This window comes from Oncorhynchus nerka, linkage group LG2 (assembly GCF_034236695.1).
Source record: "Oncorhynchus nerka isolate Pitt River linkage group LG2, Oner_Uvic_2.0, whole genome shotgun sequence".
Classification (NCBI taxonomy): Eukaryota; Metazoa; Chordata; class Actinopteri; order Salmoniformes; family Salmonidae; genus Oncorhynchus; species Oncorhynchus nerka.
Window position 1 is genome coordinate 11,135,802 of NC_088397.1, and position 19,448 is coordinate 11,155,249.

The following is a 19,448-nucleotide window of genomic DNA, read 5'->3' on the forward strand; positions in this document are numbered from 1 at the left end:
CCTGGGACAGGGTCAGGAACCTTCTAATGGTACACAGGTTCTCCCACAGAGTCCGGTTGTCTGGGCTGGGGTTCTCCTTCCAACGCAGCAGCTCACACAGCCAGCCCTGACAGAGAGGGAGGGATGAAGGGTCATTTAACATACAGCACTAGAGTGAGAGAGGGAATGGAGAAAGAGAGACAGGACAAGGGGATGGAGAGGGGTAGAGACATGAAAGAACAGGTTGGGGGAAGACGAGCAAAAGACAAGTTCCAGATGAAAGTGATGTGGGGCTGAGAGAGAGAGATGTGATTATCTCTGCTAGACTGGCCCAGGCACTGACACCAGCTGTTGTTTGTACACAGCCTCCTCCAGCACCCAGTGTTCATTACCTGATCAGGGCTCCTTCTCTCCCTCCCTCCAGCCGTCTCTCCGGAGAGGGCCATGGCCAGATGGGGTCACTGAGCCATGACCCCTCACAGAGCCAGGCCTATAGGAGACCCTACTCCCTGACCAGCAGTGGTGCACACACAGAGACACACAAGCCTGTATCTCACACGTGTTTACACACACCACACTAACGTGTGTGACAAAACACACACACACACACAACCTAGTTTTTTCTATTCTATAATCCACTTCTTAGATCGTTCAATCTAAAACCACCCAGAACAACAGCAGTCTATTTATGTCTTCCTCAAGAATCCTCACGCCTCAATCATGTGATCTCTCTGTACAACCCTCAGTCCAGCCTTAATCATGTGATCTCTCTGTACAACCCTCAATCCAGCCTTAATCATGTGATCTCTCTGTACAACCCTCAGTCCAGCCTTAATCATGTGATCTCTCTGTACAACCCTCAGTCCAGCCTTAATCATGTGATCTCTCTGTACAACCCTCAGTCCAGCCTTAATCATGTGATCTCTCTGTACAACCCAACCCTCAGTCCAGCCTTAATCATGTGATCTCTCTGTACAACCCTCAGTCCAGCCTTAATCATGTGATCTCTCTGTACAACCCTCAGTCCAGCCTTAATCATGTGATCTCTCTGTACAACCCTCAGTCCAGCCTTAATCATGTGATCTCTCTGTACAACCCTCAGTCCAGCCTTAATCATGTGATCTCTCTGTACAACCCTCAGTCCAGCCTTAATCATGTGATCTCTCTATACAACCCTCAGACCAGCCTTAATCATGTGATCTCTATACAACCCTCAGTCCAGCCTTAATCATGTGATCTCTCTATACAACCCTCAGACCAGCCTTAATCATGTGATCTCTCTGTACAACCCTCAGACCAGCCTTAATCATGTGATCTCTCTGTACAACCCTCAGTCCAGCCTTAATCATGTGATCTCTCTGTACAACCCTCAGTCCAGCCTTAATCATGTGATCTCTCTGTACAACCCTCAGACCAGCCGTGATCATGTGATCTCTCTGTACAACCCAGTCAGCCTCCAGCCTTAATCATGTGATCTCTCTCAACCCTCATACAACCCTCAGTCCAGCCTTAATCATGTGATCTCTCTATACAACCCTCAGTCCAGCCTTAATCATGTGATCTCTCTGTACAACCCTCAAACCAGCCTTAATCATGTGATCTCTCTATACAACCCTCAGTCCAGCCTTAATCATGTGATCTCTCTATACAACCCTCAGTCCAGCCTTAATCATGTGATCTCTCTGTATGTCCAGATCATGTGATCTCTCTCTATACAACCCTCAGTCCAGCCTTAATCATGTGATCTCTCTGTACAACCCTCAGTCCAGCCTTAATCATGTGATCTCTCTGTACAACCCTCAGTCCAGCCTTAATCATGTGATCTCTCTGTACAACCCTCAGTCCAGCCTTAATCATGTGATCTCTCTGTACAACCCTCAGACCAGCCTTAATCATGTGATCTCTCTGTACAACCCTCAGACCAGCCTTAATCATGTGATCTCTCTGTACAACCCTCAGACCAGCCGTGATCATGTGATCTCTCTGTACAACCCCAGACCAGCCTTAATCATGTGATCTCTCTGTACAACCCTCAGACCAGCCTTAATCATGTGATCTCTCTGTACAACCCTCAGACCAGCCGTGATCATGTGATCTCTCTGTACAACCCTCAGACCAGCCTTAATCATGTGATCTCTCTGTACAACCCTCAGACCAGCCTTAATCATGTGATCTCTCTGTACAACCCTCAGACCAGCCTTAATCATGTGATCTCTCTGTAGCAACCCTGTCAGACCAGCCTTAATCATGTGATCTCTCTGTACAACCCTCAGACCAGCCGTGATCATGTGATCTCTCTGTACAACCCTCAGACCAGCCTTAATCATGTGATCTCTCTGTACAACCCTCAGACAAGCCTTAATCATGTGATCTCTCTGTACAACCCTCAGTCCAGCCGTGATCATGTGATCTCTCTGTACAACCCTCAGTCCAGCCGTGATCATGTGATCTCTCTATACAACCCTCAGTCCAGCCTTAATCATGTGATCTCTCTGTACAACCCTCAGTCCAGCCGTGATCATGTGATCTCTCTATACAACCCTCAGTCCAGCCGTGATCATGTGATCTCTCTATACAACCCTCAGTCCAGCCTTAATCATGTGATCTCTCTATACAACCCTCAGTCCAGCCTTAATCATGTGATCTCTCTATACAACCCTCAGTCCAGCCTTAATCATGTGATCTCTCTATACAACCCTCAGTCCAGCCGTAATCATGTGATCCCTCAGTCCAGCCTGATCATCTCTGTACAACCCTCAGACCAGCCTTAATCATGTGATCTCTCTATACAACCCTCAGTCCAGCCTTAATCATGTGATCTCTCTATCAGTCAACCCTCAGTCCAGCCTTAATCATGTGATCTAACCCTCAGTCCAGCCGTGATCATGTGATCTCTCTCATACAACCCTCAGTCCAGCCTTAATCATGTGATCTCTCTGTACAACCCTCAGTCCAGCCTTAATCATGTGATCTCTCTATACAACCCTCAGTCCAGCCTTAATCATGTGATCTCTCTATACAACCCTCAGTCCAGCCTCATGTGATCAGCCTTAATCATGTGATCTCTCTATACAACCCTCAGTCCAGCCTTAATCATGTGATCTCTCTGTACAACCCTCAGACAACCCTCAGCCTCCAATCATGCCTTAATCATGTGATCTCTCTGTACAACCCTCAGACCAGCCTTAATCATGTGATCTCTCTATACAACCCTCAGTCCAGCCTTAATCATGTGATCTCTCTATACAACCCTCAGTCCAGCCTTAATCAGTGATCTCTCTATACAAACCTCAGTCCAGCCTTAATCATGTGATCTCTCTGTACAACCCTCAGTCCAGCCTTAATCATGTGATCTCTCTGTACAACCCTCAGTCCAGCCTTAATCATGTGATCTCTCTGTACAACCCTCAGACCAGCCGTGATCATGTGATCTCTCTGTACAACCCTCAGACCAGCTGTGATCATGTGATCTCTCTGTACAACCCTCAGACCAGCTGTGATCATGTGATCTCTCTGTACAACCCTCAGACCAGCCGTGATCATGTGATCTCTCTGTACAACCCTCAGACCAGAAGACTTCACAGGTCAAACCATTCTCTCTTGTCAAATACCAGTCATACAAAGACAGCGAACCAGAGATGAATCACCATCTGTCTCTGACACTAACCCAAACCGAGAGGATTCTGATGAGCTGTACACAGACATCATAACATATCCCAAGCCACCCCTCTCCTAGATGGCCATTTCCAGTGGCTCCTAGATGGCTATCTTTGTCATCTCTTTATTTAACCTTTATTTAACCTTTATTTAACTAGGCAAGTCAGTTAAGAACAAATTCTTATTTACAATGACAGCCTACCAAAAGGCAAATTACCTCCTTTGAGGACAGGGGCTGGGATTAAAAATGAAAAATAACATAAATAAATATAGGACAAAACACACATCACTACAAGAGAGACACAACACTACATAAAGAAAGACCTAAGACAACAGCATAGCAAGGCAGCAACACATGACAACACAGCATGGTAGCAACACAACATGACAACAACACGGTAGCAAAACAACATGGTAGCAGCACAAAACATGGTACAAACATTATTGGGCACATACAACAGCACAAAGGGCAAGAAGATAGAGACAACAATACATCACACAAAGCAGCCACAACTGTCAGTAAGAGTGTCCATGATTGAGTCTTTGAATGAAGAGATGGAGATAAAACTGTCCAGTTTGAGTGTTTTGTTGCATCTCGTTCCAGTCGCTAGCTGCAGTGAACTGAAAAGAGGAGCGACTCAGGGATGTGTGTGCTTTGGGGACCTTTAACAGAATGTGACTGGCAGAACGGGTGTTGTATGTGGAGGATGAGGGCTGCAGTAGATATCTCAGATAGGGGGGAGTGAGGCCTAAGAGGGTTTTATAAATAAGCATCAACCAGTGGGTCTTGCGACGGGTATACAGAGATGACCAGTTTACAGAGGAGTATAGAGTGCAGTGATGTGTCCTATAAGGAGCATTGGTAGCAAATCTGATGGCCGATTGATAAAGAACATCTAGCTGCTCGAGAGCACCCTTACCTGCCGATCTATAAAGTATGTCTCCGTAATCTAGCATGGGTAGGTTGGTCATCTGAATCAGGGTTAGTTTGGCAGCTGGGGTGAAAGAGGAGCGATTACGATAGAGGAAACCAAGTCTGGATGGCTATCTCCAATGGCTCCCTCTCCTAGATGGCTATCTCCAGTGGCTCCCTCTCCTAGATGGCTATCTCCAGTGGCTCCCTCTCCTAGATTGCTATCTCCAGTGGCTCCCTCTCCTAGATGGCTATCTCCAGTGGCTCCCTCTCCTAGATGGCTATCTCCAGTGGCTCCCTCTCCTAGATGGCTATCTCCAGTGGCTCCCTCTCCTAGATGGCTATCTCCATCTCCAGTGGCTCCCTGGCTCCTCTCTAGATGGCTATCTCCAATGGATCCCTCTCCTAGATGGCTATCTCCAGTGGCTCCCTCTCCTAGATGGCTATCTCTAGTGGCTCCCTCTCCTAGATGGCTATCTCCAGTGGCTCCCTCTCCTAGATGGTTATCTCCAGTGGCTCCCTCTCCTAGATGGCTATCTCCAGTGGCTCCCTCTCCTAGATGGCTATCTCCAGTGGCTCCCTCTCCTAGATGGCTATCTCCAGTGGCTCCCTCTCCTAGATGGCTATCTCCAGTGGCTCCCTCTCTTAGATGGCTATCTCCAGTGGCTCCCTCTCCTAGATGGCTATCTCCAGTGGCTCCCTCTCCTTCATGTGGCACCACATCCCGCATGCTCTGTCCCTCTAACAGAAACAGATGCGGAGGACTCAGGAGGGTAGGCATTTGGAGTGTCTTTGATGAGGTCCCACAGTGTAACCCAGCATACACATGCTCATACACACACGCACGCACGCACGCACGCACACACACACACACACACACACACACACACACACACACACACACACACACACACACACACACACACACACACGTAAGCCAGATCCTTTGGCTGGCGTGACAGACGTCTCTTTTATCTCTACCCGGCCCTGGAAGCCCACATTGTTTATCTGCACACGGAGACATGATGGTACTCCACGGGTCCTGACAGTCAGATACCACAGCCTGTGGAACCAAACAACCAGCGCATGCTTGACATCCCCGCCCACATACCCCAATATGTGATCTTACCTCCCATCAAATCCACCACAGTTCATCAACCCAGGAGAAATAACATTCTCCATTGTGTGGGAGATTGTGTGCATTACATGCATGTATAGGCATGCACATGAGTGTGTGTGTGTGTTGCGGTTGTTTACAGATATTTACACATTTTACAAGCATCCTGATCACAGGATGTCAGCAATTCACCTTTAGCTAGGTAGCTTCAAACAAAACCACTAAGCTCCTCTCACGAGAGTACGGTATTGTTATGATATACTTATATACAGTACACTGTATGTGGGTGGACTGACCTGGCTCTTGTTGGTGACCCCTGGTACACTGTATGTGTGTGGACTGACCTGGCTCTTGTTGGTGACCCCTGGTACACTGTATGTGGGTGGACTGACCTGGCTCTTGTTGGTGACCCCTGGTATACTGTATTTGTGTGGACTGACCTGGCTCTTGTTGGTGACCCTTGGTATACTGTATGTGTGTGGACTGACCTGACTCTTGTTGGTGACCCCTGATATACTGTATGTGTGTGGACTGACCTGGCTCTTGTTGGTGACCCCTGGTATACTGTATGTGTGTGGACTGACCTGGCTCTTGTTGGTGACCCCTGCTATACTGTATGTGTGTGGACTGACCTGGCTCTTGTTGGTGACCCCTGATATACTGTATGTGTGTGGACTGACCTGGCTCTTGTTGGTGACCCCTGGTATACTGTATGTGTGTGGACTGACCTGGCTCTTGTTGGTGACCCCTGGTATACTGTATGCTTGTGGACTGACCTGGCTGTTGTTGGTGACCCCTGGTATACTGTATGCTTGTGGACTGACCTGGCTCTTGTTGGTGACCCCTGGTATACTGTATGTGTGTGGACTGACCTGGCTCTTGTTGGCGGCCACCTTGGCGAACAGGGCCTGGGACACCTTGGCTCTCTTCATCTCCTGCTGGATCTCATCATAGATCCCAGAGGTAATGTTGATGTTGACCAGGGACTCCATCTTCAGGGGCAGCTCAGCACTGACCTGGGTCAGGGGGGGCTTGGGCTGCAGGGAGGAGAAAAGGCCGGGGGGGAGAAAGAAAGAGAGAGGTTTTAGTGAGCAAGACTGGCTAATCGTCTAGGTTACTGAGTCCCTAAAGAGATTGCCTGCATTTGTTTACCTGTTAGTGTACTGGCAGGGGTGTGTCTGTGTGTGATGAGACTACAGTGTTTACCTCTTAGTGTACTGGCAGGGGTGTGTCTGTGTGTGATGTGGGTTGTAGCCAGACCTGGGCTCGAATAGTATTTATTTTCTTTCAAATACTTAAACTTCACTTCATTGAGATTTCCAGACGCAATGGAACCAATGCAACAATCCCAAAAGTGCAAACCCCACCCACCCTGGCACTTCATGTAGGCTCAATCAAATGCTCAAAGTATTAGAGAGAAAATATGAATGCTATTTAAACCCAGGTGTGGTTGTAGATGTGTGTCTGATGTGGCTATTCCCTAGTGTTCCTATTCAACGTACATGAGGACACCTGGGTATGTACGTGTACCTGTGTGAGTCGCTGGCCAGTGGAGCTGCAGTTCTGATTGGTTGGGGTCAGGTTGCCTAGGTTGAGGTTGGGGTTCATGCTGCGTTCACGCTCCTCCTGGTAAATGTGGTCGCGTTCGCTCTTGTGGAGGTTCAGGAAGTTCTGCATAGCTTTGAGGTTGACCAGGAGTGACTGGGAGGCCTGGCGAGGGTCCTCCTCTTTACGAAGGATCTCAGACAGCAGGCCCTGAGACACAAACATGCGCGCAAATGTAGGTTCTCTTAGCAAGGACCCTCCAAGTAACCTTTCATACTCTAATTCTCTCATTACATCTCTCTCTCTCTCTCTCTCTCTCTCTCTCTCTCTCTCTCTCTACTCTACTCTACTCTACTCTACTCTACTCTACTCTACTCTACTCTACTCTGCTCTACTCTCTTTAGGTAGGAATGTCCCTATGTCAGTGTATTGGGCTTTCTCAACAGTCAGTATCAGTGCAGTGGAGTTATATTCAGCTTTCAGAACACTCATATGACATGTAGGGATTTAGACAGGTCTCTACTGATGACAAACCAACTCTGAGACCCTTCAAAAGCTACAGTGGTCACAGGTCTGGCCGTGGATCCCACTTTTTCTGGATATGTAGTCCATTGCACTCAAAGATCCATAGCTCCCCGAAGCTTCTGCGCATGTGCAGACCACGTGTGTGTATCAGCTACTCTGGCGAACGTTGTTGTTTAATAAAGTTCGATCAAAACTGAATCAATGTCGGCAAGATCCCAGTATTCTACATTACAGAACTCAATATAATAGTCTAGTATAACTTCACTGGAAGACAAAAACAACAGTGCATTTAATAGTGCATGATAATTATTCAAGTTTTACGGGTGAAACATCCATGCAGCATCATTCTGCATAGTAACCATTTGATCTCAGTCTCAGTGATGAGTGATGCAGAGTTGTTTAGAAGTATCCTACAGTGTTGTTTAGAAGTATCCTACAGTGTTGTTTAGAAGTATCCTACGGTGTTGTTTAGAAGTAGCCTACAGTGTTGTTTAGAAGTATCCTACAGAGTTGTTTAGAAGTAGCCTACAGTGTTGTTTAGAAGTAGTCTACAGTGTTGTTTAGAAGTATCCTACAGTGTTGTTTAGAAGTAGCCTACAGTGTTGTTTAGAAGTAGTCTACAGAGTTGTTTAGAGGTAGCCTACAGTGTTGTTTAGAAGTAGTCTACAGTGTTGTTTAGAAGTAGTCTACAGTGTTGTTTAGAAGTATCCTACAGTGTTGTTTAGAAGTAGTTTACAGTGTTGTTTAGAAGTAGTCTACAGTGTTGTTTAGAAGTAGTCTACAGTGTTGTTTAGAAGTATCCTACAGTGTTGTTTAGAAGTAGTCTACAGTGTTGTTTAGAAGTAGCCTACAGTGTTGTTTAGAAGTAGCCTACAGTGTTGTTTAGAAGTAGTCTACAGTGTTGTTTAGAAGTATCCTACAGTGTTGTTTAGAAGTAGCCTACAGTGTTGTTTAGAAGTAGCCTGTTGTTTAGAAGTAGTCTACAGTGTTGTTTAGAAGTAGCCTACAGTGTTGTTTAGAAGTAGTCTACAGTGTTGTTTAGAAGTATCCTACAGTGTTGTTTAGAAGTAGCCTACAGTGTTGTTTAGAAGTAGTCTACAGTGTTGTTTAGAGTACAGTGTTAGCCTACAGTGTTGTTTAGAAGTAGCCTACAGTGTTGTTTAGAAGTAGTCTACAGTGTTGTTTAGAAGTATCCTACAGTGTTGTTTAGAAGTAGTCTACAGTGTTGTTTAGAAGTAGTCTACAGTGTTGTTTAGAAGTAGTCTACAGTGTTGTTTAGTGTTGTTTAAAGTAGCCTACAGTGTTGTTTAGAAGTAGCCTACAGTGTTGTTTAGAAGTATCCTACAGTGTTGTTTAGAAGTAGCCTACAGTGTTGTTTAGAAGTAGCTACAGTGTTGTTTAGAAGTAGTCTAGTGTTGTTTAGAAGTAGTCTACAGTGTTGTTTAGAAGTAGTCTACAGTGTTGTTTAGAAGTAGCCTAAAGTGTTGTTTAGAAGTATCCTACAGTGTTGTTTAGAGGTAGTCTAAAGTGTTGTTTAGAAGTAGCCCAGTGTTGTTTAGAAGTATCAGTGTTGTTTGAAGTAGCCTACAGTGTTGTTTAGAAGTAGTCTACAGTGTTGTTTAGAAGTAGTCCTACAGTGTTGTTTAGAAGTAGCCTACAGTGTTGTTTAGAAGTAGTCTACAGTGTTGTTTAGAAGTATCCTACAGTGTTGTTTAGAAGTAGTCTACAGTGTTGTTTAGAATTAGCCTACAGTGTTGTTTAGAAGTAGTCTACAGTGTTGTTTAGAAGTAGTCTACAGTGTTGTTTAGAAGTAGCCTACAGTGTTGTTTAGAAGTAGTCTACAGTGTTGTTTAGAGGTAGCCTACAGTGTTGTTTAGAAGTAGTCCTACAGTGTTGTTTAGAAGTAGTCTACAGTGTTGTTTAGAAGTAGTCTACAGTGTTGTTTAGAAGTAGTCTACAGTGTTGTTTAGAAGTAGTCTACAGTGTTGTTTAGAAGTAGTCCTACAGTGTTGTTTAGAAGTAGTCTACAGTGTTGTTTAGAAGTAGCCTACAGTGTTGTTTAGAAGTAGCCTACAGTGTTGTTTAGAAGTAGTCTACAGTGTTGTTTAGAAGTAGTCCTACAGTGTTGTTTAGAAGTAGTCTACAGTGTTGTTTAGAAGTAGTCTACAGTGTTGTTTAGAAGTAGCCTACAGTGTTGTTTAGAAGTAGTCTACAGTGTTGTTTAGAAGTAGCCTACAGTGTTGTTTAGAAGTAGCCTACAGTGTTGTTTAGAAGTAGTCCTACAGTGTTGTTTAGAAGTAGTCTACAGTGTTGTTTAGAAGTAGCCTACAGTGTTGTTTAGAAGTAGTCCTACAGTGTTGTTTAGAAGTAGCCTACAGTGTTGTTTAGAAGTAGTCTACAGTGTTGTTTAGAAGTATCCTACAGTGTTGTTTAGAAGTAGTCCTACAGTGTTGTTTAGAAGTAGTCTACAGTGTTGTTTAGAAGTAGTCTACAGTGTTGTTTAGAAGTAGTCTACAGTGTTGTTTAGAAGTAGCCTACAGTGTTGTTTAGAAGTAGCCTACAGTGTTGTTTAGAAGTATCCTACAGTGTTGTTTAGAAGTAGTCTACAGTGTTGTTTAGAAGTAGTCTACAGTGTTGTTTAGAAGTAGTCCTACAGTGTTGTTTAGTAGTCTTGTTGTTTAGAAGTAGTCTACAGTGTTGTTTAGAAGTAGTCTACAGTGTTGTTTAGAAGTAGTCTACAGTGTTGTTTAGAAGTGTGTTGTTTAGAAGTAGTCTACAGTGTTGTTTAGAAGTAGCCTACAGTGTTGTTTAGAAGTAGCCTACAGTGTTGTTTAGAAGTATCCTACAGTGTTGTTTAGAAGTATCCTACAGTGTTGTTTAGAAGTATCCTACAGTGTTGTTTAGAAGTATCCTACAGTGTTGTTTAGAAGTAGCCTACAGTGTTGTTTAGAAGTAGTCTACAGAGTTGTTTAGAGGTAGCCTACAGTGTTGTTTAGAAGTAGTCTACAGTGTTGTTTAGAAGTAGTCTACAGTGTTGTTTAGAAGTAGTCTACAGTGTTGTTTAGAAGTAGTCTACAGTGTTGTTTAGAAGTAGCCTACAGTGTTGTTTAGAAGTAGCCTACAGTGTTGTTTAGAAGTATCCTACAGTGTTGTTTAGAAGTAGCCTACAGTGTTGTTTAGAAGTAGTCTACAGTGTTGTTTAGAAGTATCCTACAGTGTTGTTTAGAAGTAGTCTACAGTGTTGTTTAGAAGTAGTCTACAGTGTTGTTTAGAAGTAGCCTACAGTGTTGTTTAGAAGTATCCTACAGTGTTGTTTAGAAGTAGCCTACAGTGTTGTTTAGAAGTAGTCTACAGTGTTGTTTAGAAGTATCCTACAGTGTTGTTTAGAAGTAGTCTACAGTGTTGTTTAGAAGTAGTCTACAGTGTTGTTTAGAAGTAGTCTACAGTGTTGTTTAGAAGCAGCCTACAGTGTTGTTTAGAAGTAGCCTACAGTGTTGTTTAGAAGTATCCTACAGTGTTGTTTAGAAGTAGCCTACAGTGTTGTTTAGAAGTAGCCTACAGTGTTGTTTAGAAGTAGTCTACAGTGTTGTTTAGAGGTAGTCTACAGTGTTGTTTAGAAGTAGCCTAAAGTGTTGTTTAGAAGTATCCTACAGTGTTGTTTAGAGGTAGTCTAAAGTGTTGTTTAGAAGTAGTCTACAGTGTTGTTTAGAGGTAGTCTACAGTGTTGTTTAGAAGTAGTCTACAGTGTTGTTTAGAGGTAGTCTACAGTGTTGTTTAGAAGTAGTCTACAGTGTTGTTTAGAGGTAGTCTACAGTGTTGTTTAGAAGAATCCTACAGTGTTGTTTAGAGGTAGTCTACAGTGTTGTTTAGAAGTAGTCTACAGTGTTGTTTAGAAGTAGCCTAAAGTGTTGTTTAGAAGTATCCTACAGTGTTGTTTAGAAGTATCCTACAGTGTTGTTTAGAAGTATCCTACAGTGTTGTTTAGAAGTAGCCTACAGTGTTGTTTAGAAGTAGTCTACAGTGTTGTTTAGAAGTATCCTACAGTGTTGTTTAGAAGTAGTAACAGTGTTGTTTAGCCTACAGTGTTGTTTAGAAGTAGTCTACATTGTTGTTTAGAAGTATCGCACAGTGTTGTTTAGAAGTAGCCTACAGTGTTGTTTAGAAGTAGTCTACAGTGTTGTTTAGAAGTATCCTACAGTGTTGTTTAGAAGTAGCCTACAGTGTTGTTTAGAAGTAGTCTACATAGTTGTTTAGAGGTAGCCTACAGTGTTGTTTAGAAGTAGTCTACAGAGTTGTTTAGAAGTAGCCTACAGTGTTGTTTAGAAGTAGTCTACAGTGTTGTTTAGAAGTAGTCCTACAGTGTTGTTTAGAAGTAGCCTACAGTGTTGTTTAGAAGTAGTCTACAGTGTTGTTTAGAAGTAGTCTAGTGTTGTTTAGAAGTAGTCTACAGTGTTGTTTTTAGTGTTGTTTAGAAGTAGTCTACAGTGTTGTTTAGAAGTAGTCTACAGTGTTGTTTAGAAGTAGTCTACAGTGTTGTTTAGAAGTAGTCTACAGTGTTGTTTAGAAGTAGTACAGTGTTGTTTAGAAGTAGTCCTACAGTGTTGTTTAGAAGTAGTCTACAGTGTTGTTTAGAAGTAGTCTACAGTGTTGTTTAGAAGTATCCTACAGTGTTGTTTAGAAGTAGTCTACAGTGTTGTTTAGAAGTAGCCTACAGTGTTGTTTAGAAGTAGTCTACAGTGTTGTTTAGAAGTATCCTACAGTGTTGTTTAGAAGTAGCCTACAGTGTTGTTTAGAAGTAGTCTACAGTGTTGTTTAGAAGTAGTCTACAGTGTTGTTTAGAAGTAGCCTACAGTGTTGTTTAGAAGTAGTCTACAGTGTTGTTTAGAAGTAGCCTACAGTGTTGTTTAGAAGTAGCCTACAGTGTTGTTTAGAAGTAGCCTACAGTGTTGTTTAGAAGTAGTGTTGTTTAGAGGTAGTCTACAGTGTTGTTTAGAAGTAGTCTACAGTGTTGTTTAGAAGTAGTCTACAGTGTTGTTTAGAAGTAGTCTACAGTGTTGTTTAAGTAGTCTACAGTGTTGTTTAGAAGTAGTCTACAGTGTTGTTTAGAAGTAGTTTACAGTGTTGTTTAGAAGTAGTCTACAGTGTTGTTTAGAAGTAGTCTACAGTGTTGTTTAGAAGTATCCTACAGTGTTGTTTAGAAGTAGCCTACAGTGTTGTTTAGAAGTAGCCTACAGTGTTGTTTAGAAGTAGTCCTACAGTGTTGTTTAGAAGTAGTCTACAGTGTTGTTTAGAAGTAGTCTACAGTGTTGTTTAGCCTAAAGTGTTGTTTAGAAGTATCCTACAGTGTTGTTTAGAAGTAGTCTACAGTGTTGTTTAGAAAGCCTACAGTAGTCTACAGTGTTGTTTAGAGGTAGTCTACAGTGTTGTTTAGAAGTAGTAGTGTTGTTTAGAAGTAGTCTACAGTGTTGTTTAGAAGTATCCTACAGTGTTGTTTAGAAGTAGACAGTGTTGTTTAGTAGTCTAAAGTGTTGTTTAGAAGTAGTCTACAGTGTTGTTTAGAGTAGTAGTCTACAGTGTTGTTTAGAAGTAGTCTACAGTGTTGTTTAGAGGTAGTCTACAGTGTTGTTTAGAAGTAGTCTACAGTGTTGTTTAGAAGTAGTCTACAGTGTTGTTTAGAAGTAGTCCTACAGTGTTGTTTAGAAGTAGTCTACAGTGTTGTTTAGAAGTAGTCTACAGTGTTGTTTAGAAGTAGCCTAAAGTGTTGTTTAGAAGTATCCTACAGTGTTGTTTAGAGTAGTCTAAGTGTTGTTTAGAGGTAGTCTACAGTGTTGTTTAGAAGTATCCTACAGTGTTGTTTAGAGGTAGTCTACAGTGTTGTTTAGAAGTAGTCTAAAGTGTTGTTTAGAGAGTAGTCTACAGTGTTGTTTAGAAGTTTGTTTAGAGTAGTCTAGTGTTGTTTAGAAGTAGTCTACAGTGTTGTTTAGAAGTATCCTACAGTGTTGTTTAGAAGTATCTACAGTGTTGTTTAGAGGTAGTCTAAAGTGTTGTTTAGAAGTAGTCTACAGTGTTGTTTAGAGGTAGTCTACAGTGTTGTTTAGAAGTAGTCTACAGTGTTGTTTAGAGGTAGTCTACAGTGTTGTTTAGAAGTAGTCTACAGTGTTGTTTAGAAGTAGTCTACAGTGTTGTTTAGAAGTAGTCCTACAGTGTTGTTTAGAAGTAGTCTACAGTGTTGTTTAGAGGTAGTCTACAGTGTTGTTTAGAGTCTACAGTGTTGTTTAGAAGTAGTCCTAAAGTGTTGTTTAGAAGTATCCTACAGTGTTGTTTAGAGGTAGTCTAAAGTGTTGTTTGTTTAGAAGTAGCCTACAGAGTAGCCTAGTGTTGTTTAGAAGTAGTCTACAGTGTTGTTTAGAAGTCTACAGTGTTGTTTAGAAGTAGTCTACAGTGTTGTTTAGAAGTAGTCTACAGTGTTGTTTAGAAGTAGTCTACAGTGTTGTTTAGAAGTAGTCTACAGTGTTGTTTAGAGTCTAAGTAGTCTACAGTGTTGTTTACAGTGTTGTTTAGAGTAGTCTAGTTTAGAGGTACTCTACAGTGTTGTTTAGAAGTAGTCTACAGTATTGTTTAGAGGTACTCTACAGTGTTGTTTAGAAGTAGTCTACAGTGTTGTTTAGAAGTAGTCTACAGTGTTGTTTAGAGGTACTCTACAGTGTTGTTTAGAAGTAGTCTACAGTGTTGTTTAGAAGTATCCTACAGTATTGTTTAGAGGTAGTCTAAAGTGTTGTTTAGAAGTAGCCTACAGTATGACTGAGTGAACGAATCTTAGAGCAGATGGTGCTAACAAACTGCATTTACATTTACATTTAAGTCATTTAGCAGACGCTCTTATCCAGAGCGACTTACAAATTGGTGCATTCACCTTATGACATCCAGTGGAACAGTAGTGCATCTAAATCTTTTAAGGGGGGTTACTTCATCCTATCCTAGATATTCCTTAAAGAGGTGGGGTTTCAGGTGTCTCCGGAAGGTGGTGATTGACTCCGCTGTCCTGGCGTCGTGAGGGAGTTTGTTCCACCATTGGGGGCCAGAGCAGCGAACAGTTTTGACTGGGCTGAGCGGGAACTGTACTTCCTCAGTGGTAGGGAGGCGAGCAGGTGTTGTAACAGGCTACTGCAGCCATCCTACCTGAGTATTTTGCCCAGTGGCGTGTGTTGTTGAGTTTTGGCCACATGAGAAAACAATTTGCTGTTGTTTTTTGTCTTCCAGAAAAGTTATACTAGGCTATTATATTGGTTTATGTAATGTAGAATACTGTGATCATTATGTGATCTGGCAGACATTGATTCTGCTTTGATCTAACTTTATTAAACAACACCAGAACCATTGGCCTGTGTAGCCTGTTATTGGAGTAGCCTGAACTCGGAGTAGCCTGAACTCGGAGTAGCCTGTACTCGGAGTAGCCTGTTCTCTAAGTAGCCTGTTCTCTGAGTAGCCTGTTCTCTGAGTAGCCTGTTCTCTGAGTAGCCTGTTCACTGAGCAGCCTGTTCTCGGAGTAGCCTGTTCTCTGAGTAGCCTGTTCACTGAGCAGCCTGTTCTCGGAGTAGCCTGTTCACTGAGCAGCCTGTTCTCGGAGTAGCCTGTTCTCTGAGTAGCCTGTTCTCTGAGTAGCCTGTTCTCTGAGTAGCCTGTTCACTGAGCAGCCTGTTCTCGGAGTAGCCTGTTCTCGGAGTAGCCTGTTCTCAGAGTAGCCTGTTCTCAGAGTAGCCAGTTCTCTGAGTAGCCTGTTCACTGAGCTGCCTGTTCTCGGAGTAGCCTGTTCTCGGAGTAGCCTGTTCTCTGTGTGTAAAGTACTATAAACATGTGCAGAAGCTTTGGGGGCTCCGGATCTTTTAGTGCTGTGGACCAAAGAACCTGAAAAAATCAGACCCGCATTGATGTATTGATGTCAATGGGAGATTAAGTGAAAATTCAACTTAAGTGGAGGTTTCAGTGCTTAGAAATGGAAGTGGAAGGGAAGGTAGATGTCTCACCTGTGTGCGGTTGAAGGCCACCCTGGCGAACACAGCCTGAGAGACGCTGGCCCTCTTCAGCTCCTCTCTGACCTGATGGTAGATGTCCGGACAGACCTCCACGGCCGACGGATTCATCCCAGGATCGGTGAGGCCTCCTGGGGCTTTGCAGGAGCGTGGGATGGGTGGGTGGTTGAGGAACTGTTGGTGCTGCTGCTGGTGGAGGGCCTGCGGACCGTGCTGGTGGGCTAGCAGGCGGCTAACAGCTAGCTGCTGGTTGATGAGGTGGGCCATGGCCAGTTGTTGCCTGACCATCTGAGGGCTGAGCTGAGGGGAGAGGAGACCGCCCGGGCCCAATAAGGGTTGGAGGGAGGCCGGAGGACCGGGAGGGGGCGCCTGGCCTCTGGGCGGTGGGCTGTGATGGTGCTGGGCATGGGGTGAGTGCTGCTGAGACAGGTGGGGGAGGGCCTGTTGCTGGCTGGGGGTTTGGGGGTCCCCTAGTCCAACCTTGAGGGGTAAGCCTCCAAGCTGGGTTGGTGGGGTCAGGTGAGAGGGGGGGGGCGCTGTCCCAGGCCACATACGTCTGACATGCTGTCCCTCTCCACTGCAGATTCAAACAGACATGGTGGTGAGAGGAGGTCTGAAGAGATCTCAGTACCATCTATATACTGTTCAGATACTATATATATATATTCAGGTAATGGGCGTTCTTTCCAACTCGCCTTTAATATCAGGTTTATCCCGTCCTGACCACATCTTCTCCAGGTATTCACCTGTAGTGAAGTCACATGCTATATATCAGACTGGTTAACAATACACGTATACAGTACAGCACAGTAGGTAGGTTACACAGCATTCAACTACATTTTATCCATGTATTTATCCATCCATCCAGCCATGCAATTGACATCAACAGAAGGTCCTGAGACTGACAAGTAGATCCTCCAATCAGATTCTGAGGTGACTACGCTAATCCAATGGGAACGTCCCATTCCCCGTTTTACAACATCTGGAGGGCTGCAGTGTGTTTGTCTTTTGGGGCCGCAGAGCAGAACAGAACAGAACTAATACTATGGGCTGTAGGGAACCTGATCCCCCTCCTCCTCACCCCTCCCCTGTCAGACCACAGGCACCATTTATCTCCTCTCCCACTTCTCCCTGTGTTTGTGGTCTGGTGTCAACTTTGATCTGCCTCCATGTTGGAATGACAGTGTGTGTGTGTGTGTGTGTGTGTGTGTGTGTGTGTGTGTGTGTGTGTGTGTGTGTGTGTGTGTGTGTGTGTGTGTGTGTGTGTGTGTGTGTGTGTGTGTGTGTGTGTGTGTGTGTGTGTGTGTGTGACGTTTCCCTGAGTGTGTGTGTAAGGGGATCTCCCAGTGTGGAGTGGCAAGCGGCTGCTTCTGATTAGAGGCTGACAGTGTTTGGTTTTCTCTGCTATATTAAGGGTCACATTAAAATATTATGTAAACCATGTATCATGCTGGGGTCTCTATAGAGCTGTCTCTAATACCATGTATCATGGTGGGGTCTCTAGTCTCTACAGAGCTGTCTCTAATACCATGTATCATGCTGGGGTCTCTATAGAGCTGTCTCTAATACCATGTATCATGGTGGGGTCTCTAGTCTCTATAGAGCTGTCTCTAATACCATGTATCATGGTGTTGTCGCTAGTCTCTATAGAGCTGTCTCTAATACCATGCATCATGGTGGGGTCTCTAGTCTCTATAGAGCTGTCTCTAATACCATGTATCATGGTGGGGTCTCTAGTCTCTATAGAGCTGTCTCTAATACCATGGATCATGGTGGGGTCTCTAGTCTCTATAGAGCTGTCTCTTATACCATGCATCATGGTGGGGTCTCTATAGAGCTGTCTCTAATACCATGTATCATGCTGGGGTCTCTATAGAGCTGTCTCTAATACCATGCATCATGGTAGGGTCTCTATAGAGCTGTCTCTAATACCATGTATCATGCTGGGGTCTCTATAGAGCTGCCTCTAATACCATGCATCATGGTAGGGTCTCTATAGAGCTGTCTCTAATACCATGTATCATGCTGGGGTCTCTATAGATCTGTCTCTAATACCATGTATCATGGTGGGGTCTCTATAGAGCTGTCTCTAATACCATGTATCATGCTGGGGTCTCTATAGAGCTGTCTCTAATACCATGTATCATGCTGGGGTCTCTATAGAGCTGTCTCTAATACCATGCATCATGCTGGGGTTTCTATAGAGCTGTCTCTAATACCATGTATCATGGTGGGGTCTCTATAGAGCTGTCTCTAATACCATGTATCATGGTGGGGTCTCTAGTCTCTATAGAGCTGTCTCTAATACCATGGATCATGGTGGGTCTCTAGTCTCTATAGAGCTGTCTCTAATACCATGCATCATGGTGGGGTCTCTAGTCTCTATAGAGCTGTCTCTAATACCATGCATCATGGTGGTGTCTCTAGTCTCTATAGAGCTGTCTCTAATACCATGCATCATGGTGGGGTATCTAGTCTCTATAGAGCTGTCTCTAATACCATGCATCATGGTGGGGTCTCTAGTCTCTATAGAGCTGTCTCTAATACCATGCATCATGGTGGGGTCTCTAGTCTCTATAGAGCTGTCTCTAATACCATGCATCATGGTGGGGTCTCTAGTCTCTATAGAGCTGTCTCTAATACCATGCATCATGGTGGGGTCTTTAGTCTCTATAGAGCTGTCTCTAATACCATGCATCATGGTGGGGTCTCTATAGAGCTGTCTCTAATACCATGTATCATGCTGGGGTCTCTATAGAGCTGTCTCTAAAACCATGCATCATGGTGAGGTCTCTACAGAGATGTCTCTAATACCATGCATCATGGTGAGGTCTCTAGTCTCTATAGAGCTGTCTCTAATACCATGTATCATGGTGGGGTCTCTAGTCTCTATAGAGCTGTCTCTAATACCATGCATCATGGTGGGGTCTCTAGTCTCTATAGAGCTGTCTCTAATACCATGCATCATGGTGAGGTATCTAGTCTCTATAGAGCTGTCTCTAATACCATGGATCATGGTGGGGTCTCTATAGAGCTGTCTCTAATACCATGCATCATGGTGGGGTCTCTAGTCTCTATAGAGCTGTCTCTAATACCATGTATCATGCTGGGGTCTCTAGTCTCTATAGAGCTGTCTCTAATACCATGTATCATGGTGGGGTCTCTAGTCTCTATAGAGCTGTCTCTAATACCATGCATGATGGTGGGGTCTCTATAGAGCTGTCTCTAATACCATGTATCATGGTGGGGTCTCTAGTCTCTATAGAGCTGTCTCTAATACCATGCGTCATGGTGGGGTCTCTATAGAGCTGTCTCTAATATCGTGCATCATGGTGGTGTCTCTATAGAGCTGTCTCTAATACCATGCATCATGCTGGGGTCTCTATAGAGCTGTCTCTAATACCATGGATCTGGTCTCTAATACCTCTATGGATCATGGTGGGGTCTCTAGTCTCTATAGAGCTGTCTCTAATACCATGCATCCATGAGCTGTCTCTATACATGGTCATGGTGGGGTCTCTAGTCTCTATAGAGCTGTCTCTAATACCATGGATCATGGTGGGGTCTCTAGTCTCTATAGAGCTGTCATGGTGGGGTCTAAGAGCTGTCTCTAATACCATGGATCATGGTGGGGTCTCTAGTCTCTATAGAGCTGTCTCTAATACCATGGATCATGGTGGGG

The 19,448-nt window shown here is 43.9% G+C and overlaps 1 pseudogene; it reads right to left on the reverse strand.

Moving 5' to 3' along the window:
* Positions 1-19,448, reverse strand: part of LOC135573677 (DNA-binding protein SATB2-like) — an 88,846-nt pseudogene that overhangs the window by 14,195 nt on the left and 55,203 nt on the right.